This window comes from Lissotriton vulgaris, chromosome 5 (genome assembly GCF_964263255.1).
Source record: "Lissotriton vulgaris chromosome 5, aLisVul1.2, whole genome shotgun sequence".
Lineage (NCBI taxonomy): Eukaryota > Metazoa > Chordata > Amphibia > Caudata > Salamandridae > Lissotriton > Lissotriton vulgaris.
The window spans coordinates 1,453,312,066-1,453,319,237 of NC_141693.1; the positions used below are offsets into that span (position 1 = coordinate 1,453,312,066).

Genomic DNA, 7,172 nt, shown 5'->3' on the forward strand with positions numbered 1-7,172 from the left:
GGGCGTAAAAGAAGGCGTGTACTGGGGCGTACAAGGAGGTGTGTACTGGAAACGTCACAGAAGTGTCATAGGTGGGTGGATGCATAGAGAAATTCTGCAGGGTCAGCAGAAACCTTTACCCTGTGTGCGTGCGCAACTGAGCATGACGTGTAACTGGGGAGAGCTGGGGGACTTGACTTTAGCTCTAGTAGAAGAGTCTTGGTGTCTGGGATGTCAGAACGACCTGCACCTATAACATATCTGGTATCTCGTGTTTGGAGGATGTGTTGTCTGAAGCTAAAGGTCTCTCGGACAGAGGCCATTCAATACTGAATGCTAGTGGGGGCATACGTGTCTTGGTGCAATGCGCGGGGGCCATGGGCCTACCATGGTAACGGGTTCAGTAAATTACTTGCATGGAGACAGGAGGACAGGGCCCTTTGCTCTGCAGCCGGGAACATGTTTACCTATTTCACTAGACTGGAATGTGTTTTTACGGAGGCTGAGCAGATAACTGTAGGCAAAATACTGTCTTGGCAGGCAGGCCAGGCCGAGCCGGGCACCGCTTCGCTGGGCAGGAAGTAAGGCAGAGGTCAGGGATGCATACCTAAACTACAGCTTTCCGAGACAGAAGAGACTCGGAGCCTCAATTAAGGGCCTGGCTCGTCCGAGACAGAAAAACGTGGAAAACGTGTGCTTCGCGTTATTTAAAAGTGCACCATGTAAAGACGTTGGCACCATAGGCCTAAAAGCCAAATTAACGTGGTTTTCTTGGAGGACTGAATAACTGACATGTTAACGTTGGACGCAAATGCATATGCGTCTTCATGGCAGGCACGGGAAAGGAATTACACGACATACATGGAACATGGGTGCATGGATAGGGTGCGAGTGGGGGACACATTGATTACCTAAAAATTTCTATTTCCTCATTCCCTCCTTGGCCCCTACTACACCCTTTAGGATATGTCTATTTTCATGAGACCATCTATCTGTTCGTATAACATCATTTGCTCGTCTTTTTTCATTCTGGAACGGGAACGTGAACTTGGATGGGGAATACAAGCTGTGGCGCACAAGCCGCAAATCGCTGGCCCACATTGCAGACAGAGACAATAACTGAATACTATAAGCAGTATTATTCCTAGGAATGATAACACTTTCCATCCCCAGGCGGATATCACACTCCAGAGCCAACCGGACCAAGTCCAGGTGCCAGGATTCTGATGTATCAGGTGAGCTATCTCATGAAGCCTTGTGATCGCTTTATACACTGATGGCGCGTTATTAGGAATAAACACGCAACAACTGGATCCGATCACTCTACAAGCCCCGCCCCTATCGGCCAAGATGACGTCAAGAACAAGGCGGTTTTGAAGAACAACAAGTCTCATAGCAGACTGCTCTTCGGTCAGGTTACCCAAAGCAGAAGTAGTCTCATTCACTACTGCTTCCAGAGTTCTGGTTAATCTACGTATTAATTTACTATTTTGAATGGGGCCTATGAAGAAAAAGAATCCTTTATTGAAATCTGTATATTGCTCCAATGTTGTTTCAGTCTGATCAACAATCGGGGTCTTGATCTCCCTTCTATGTCTTACATGCACAAGATGTGAATTTCGATGATAATCAGGTGGGGCTAGAAAAACAGGTGGTAATAGGAACGCGATATAACACGTTCCATCCCAATCCAAGGGCAGATGCACATAGGCTGTCTGACCACAAATAAAATAGGAATGGCGAGAGGCTTTGAAAGTAGACTTTCCTTTATCACTGAATTCGACCACAGTATTACAATCACTGTGTCCTAGATGTACTGAACCATTCTTTCTAACGCATAATTCGCCTTTCACTGGTAAAACTGTTATAAACGGCAAGTCCGAATTAGTCTCGGACTGGACGTTCAGAATCATGAAATTGAGGGAAAAATTACTTAATTCATACACTTCATTTTCTAGATCGGTCCCTGTCCTTTGGGGAAGACCGTCTGCGTTTGGGAAACATGCTTTATTCATAACTGTATTCAGGTTCCCCCATATCCAATTGCCTTGGGAAACCTTGGACTTACTGTCTAGGGAGGACATTAAAGCAAACCATGCTCCGCACGAACCATTATGTGTAAACGGGTAGGGAAAGAGGGGCAGAGCTCCCTTGTATTTCTGATAGGGTGGGAGTCGGCCACATACCCAGCAATTTGTGGCATTGCTGGTCTGGTGAGTATGGTGTAACATACGAATGAAAGTGTTGTTGCGCATTGCTAATCGATAGGACAGCTCGTGAGGGGGCAGGTCACTGAACGTGTGCTCTACAGTGTCATTAGAGGAAGTATGTACATGGGAACCAAGAGGAGGAAAGAAAACATGTAGCATTAAACTTATGCATACAATCGATATACTCAGAACAAACATAAAAATTAGAGTAATGACGCATCTGCTGTGCAGGTTTTTGCAATATTTTTCTCTCTTTTCGATTCGCCTATCTCTCTGACTATTTGGGTCTATCTTATACATGTCAGAAACCTGTCTAACCGCTTCACCCGAGGGGGACTTAAACAATTAAACGCTGTCTGACTTACTAGACCTCAACTTTGTTTTATACTCCTGTTGTGGAGTTTTCTCCAACAGGGGGAGTTTAGAGTCAGTATCGGGGCAGTCCTTGGGAAATGTCTTTGGACACAGTCCATGAAATCGCTTGATGTGGCTGGAGTGGAGCCACCCTTTTCTTCCTTCAATCTTCACAGCGGTCCTCGTGGTCATCAACACCAGTTTCGGTTCCTTCCACCTGGGCTCCAGAGGGCTTGAGCTGTCAAAGTTGCGGACCAACACCAGGTCTCCGGGAACAATTTCATGCGGTTTCACCTGGGTGTTGTCCGGGAAGGCAGCCGCGACCTGTGAACGACAAGAGAGTAGTGCAGACATCAAGGAAGCCAGGTAATCTGTCAGCATGTTACTGTCGACATCTGTAATTTTACGCGGCATAGGCGTACCCCACATATTGGGGGGACGACCGAAAACAATCTCATAAGGAGACAGTCCGGTTCTGGAATGGGCTACCATACGCATGTTAAAGAGGGCAACCGGCAGGGCTACCATCCAATCTACACCTTTTTCTGCACAGACCTTCGCTAACCCTGTTTTCAGAGTCTGATTGTGTCGCTCGACGAGACCAGCTGCTTCGGGGTGTCGTACACAGTGAAATTTCCACTGGTATCCTAACAGGAGTGATACCTGTTTCATGAGTTCGGACGAGAATGGCTGTCCATTATCTGAGTATACGACACGGGGCAAACCATATCGCGGGAAAAATTCATGAACCAACTGTTTGGCAGTGGTCACGGCAGTGTAATCTGGGACTGGGTAAGCTTCTGTCCACCTGGAAAGGGCACATACAACTACGAGGACATACTTAAATCCTCAGCATCTGTCCATCTGGATATAATCCATCTGGAGGACTTCAAAAGGATGGTCAGGAGGATGGAATCCACCTTGTTCCACGGGAATGCCCTTGCCTGGATTGAACTGACAACAGATCATACAGGTACGTACTTTCTGTTTTGCTGCTGCACGTAAATGCTTGTTGAACCATATATTCTGAATGCTGTCTAACATGGCTTTCTCTCCTAAGTGTGCTGGACTATGTGCTGTATTTATGATAACTTGAACCATTGAGTCGGGGAGAAACCATGTGGCTTTTCCCTTCGTCATCCATCCCTGATCTGTCTGGACCCCTCCTTGTTCTGTCCATTTCTTTATTTCGTCTGGAGTGGCATGTGACTGTATGTCGAGTACATCTCGATCAATGTAGCCGTCCACAATACCGCTACACTTTATAAACACGGCAGCCAGTAACACCATTTACTGGCGGACCGTACAGACGGACGATCGGATGATGGACGGATCCTGCAAATCATAGGTAAGCGCTCGCCTCCCGTGCAATTACTCGAATTTGTAGCCGCAGTTTCGAGCTTCCTGCTCGTAGCGACTTTAATGCTATTAGCGCTTTAGGTACGGAGATGCCTATATCCTCAGCCTCTGTCAGCACCTATCTTAAAATCATATGCAAGCGCTCCCCTACTTGTAAACACCCGGATTTGTAGCAGTGCTCTCTAGCTTTCTGCTCGTAGCGTAGTTTATGCAATTGGCGCCCTCGGTTAGCAGATGCCCATACCCTCAGCCTTGGGCAGTAATTATTTTTCTCAATATTACATGGAAGCACTCCCCCTCGTGTCAAAATCCGAACCTGTAGCATTGCTCTCTAGCTTTCTGTACGTAGCGGTGTTGATGTAATTGGCGCCCGCGGTAAGAAGATGCCCATACCCTAAGCCTCAGGCAGCAATTATTTTACAACATACGCAGGAACCTATGATTCCTGATATCAAGGGTATTTAACACAAAGAAAGTTAAACATCAGTAATCATCGTATATAAGGGGTTACACTCAATAGTATGCGGTCAGAATTATACACAGACCACAGTTTTGACTCACTGTACATTAAGATACAAGTCAGCACAGTATCCCTTATCGGTCAGTATACTTATAAAAGCTGATAAACTATAATCATTTACAGATGGAGTCCTCCCTGGATTCATGAGGGTAAACACTTTACCTGCATCAAACAAGCGTCTTTTGATCGATGGTACCATATACTTTTATATAGGTAAGACATCTGGCATGCACATGCCATTCCTAAATTACTTATCTCATATAGCCGGTACTCTGCTCATTAGTTCCTGTTGTTTCCTGGCCCTATAGTCAGTGCATTGGAAAGAATACCACGCTAACCTACCGATACAATCAGTGAACATAGGAGGTCCGATCGTTTACGCATCCATAGACCACCGTCAGGTATACAAATTTATCTTCTTGACATCCAGCTTTAAGTAGTGCTCCACTACCTAAATTAACCACCATATTCAATTTGTTGTTTCTGCCAGATAGAATATCTTCCACACAACTACATACCAGCAGGTGGACTGACTTCCTTATCATACTACAGTACACTTATATCCACTTGTGCTTTATCCGCCAGCAGGTATATACATGAGTGCCTTTCTTTCTTGTCTTTGTATGCTAGACCTAGAAAATAGGCAGTGTTTATTATGTGTGGATATTAGAGGTGCCCTAGACTTAAGTATGTGAAATGTTTCTGACCATCCCACGCTCTTCATATCCACTATCATGGTTGCCTACATGTTGGGTTACCCACTTACCTGTATTTTTCATTTTCAGTTCTGTCCATCAGGGTCCACTTGCCCCCCCTTCTTTTCCATCCCACACACAATCATACAACCACCTTGTATAAATTAGTCCAATATGCATTAGAGGATGTAATCATCAAAGAACTCAAAATATCAGTTCCATGTTCCTATACTATGAGTCAGTAAAATGTATAAATAAAATGTATATATGTGTATATAGAAGTCACAATGTGTATAATTAAACAATAACAGAATGTAGATAATGCACTAAGCACTTAGAGTTTTTAAGGATGTAATTTAAAAAAGTTTTTGATAATCTTTGTCGCTATGTATATAAAAAATATGTTCATTTCTATTTTTTTAACATGTATGTATACACAGGGAATTCGAGGTTTAGCCCAGCCGTCACCACAGGGTGCTTTTGGAGAGATCCATTCAAAACGAACAAATCATTAATTGAAATGCATTTATAAATCATGTGAGGTATGAAAACAAGATATCAAACTAATGACATGTAATCTTTATTTCTCAGTTTAAGATATTGGTGCATGAATACAGACTTCCTGAAGAAGGCTCACGCCGAAACGCGTTGAAAAGGAATGCACTTCTGTATTTTTTAATAATTAATCAAATTGTCTAGTTTTACACTATTTGCACATAATTTGTCTCTTTTTACCTATAATAATTTGCACGTATAATGATTTAAGAAAAACAATTGCTAAGAAAAAAAGATGTTATAAAAATAAAATATCATAAGAAATCAACACCAGAGTGTTTCCAGTCATTAGTTATTTAGTTTTCCTTCCCCCTTTTTCTACCAGGCACATAACCCGGTGCACTCTTGTTCTGTCTTTACCCCTACATGCTGTTTCCTTGCCAGGGTTCATCCGATTAGGCAGGGGCCCCTTATTTTCCTAAATTACTGGGTAAGCTTCTGTCCATCTGGAAAGGGCACATACAACTACGAGGACATACTTGAATCCTCGGCATCTGTCCGTCTGGATATAATCCATCTGGAGGACTTTGAAAGGATGGTCAGGAGGATGAAATCCACCTTGTTCCACGGGGATACCTTTGCCTGGATTGAACTGACAACAGATCATGCAGGTACGCACTTTCTGTTTTGCTGCTGCACGTAAATGCTTGTTGAACCAAAATATTCTGGATACTATCTAGCATGGCTTTTTCTCCTAAGTGTGCTGGACTATGTGCTGTGTTAATGATGACTTGAACAATAGAGTCGAAGAGAAACCAAGTGGCTTTTCCCTTCGTCATCCATCCCTGATCTGTCTGAACCCCTCCTTGTTCAGTCCATTTCTTGATTTCGTCCGGAGTGGCATGTGTCTGAATGTCTAGTACATCTTGTGTGGGATCCCTAACTGTCATGCAATTCGTCAGTGGAGTTACTTCAGTCTTTGTCGTGTCAGTCGGATTGTCTGTTTGAGTCTGAGCTGTGAGTTTAGCTGTTCGATCTGCCAGGTCGTTACCCTGGGAAATGGTGTCAGTGACTTTAGTATGTGCTTTGCACTTCATGATAGCAATGGATGCAGGCAAGTGTATTGTTTCTAACAGAGCTTGAATGAGGGGACCATGCTGTATCTTGGCGCCGTGAGAAGTTAAAAAACCTCTTTCTTGCCAGAGGATACCGAAGTCATGAACGACTCCGAATGCGTACTGTGAATCCGTTTATATGTTTACTTTCAGGTTCTTGGCTCGTATGCAGGCTTGGGTCAGAGCGATGAGCTCTGCTGCTTGAGCAGACAGTGTGTCAATATGATGTGTTTCTATGACTTCAGTTTCAGTGGTCACTGCATATGCGGCCACTAACTCTCCTGTGCTTGTTCTCATACATGAACCATCCACATAAAGTGTCAGGTCTGAGTCGGGCAATGCAATGTCTGTCAAGTCTTGTCTGGGTTTTGTTACCGTATTAATGACTTCCACGCAGTCATGTGGTGTAGGGTCAGTTGTACTTGAGGGTAACAATGTGGCAGGG

General features: G+C 44.1%; 1 long non-coding RNA gene across 1 annotated transcript; it reads left to right on the plus strand.

The window, feature by feature from the left end:
• Positions 1-4,737: 4,737 nt before the first annotated feature.
• LOC147712734 (uncharacterized) lies at positions 4,738-5,753 on the plus strand. Its single transcript, XR_015295768.1, has 3 exons — positions 4,738-4,823; positions 4,913-5,010; positions 5,709-5,753. It is a non-coding gene; the product is annotated as an uncharacterized LOC147712734 (long non-coding RNA).
• Positions 5,754-7,172: the final 1,419 nt, after the last annotated feature.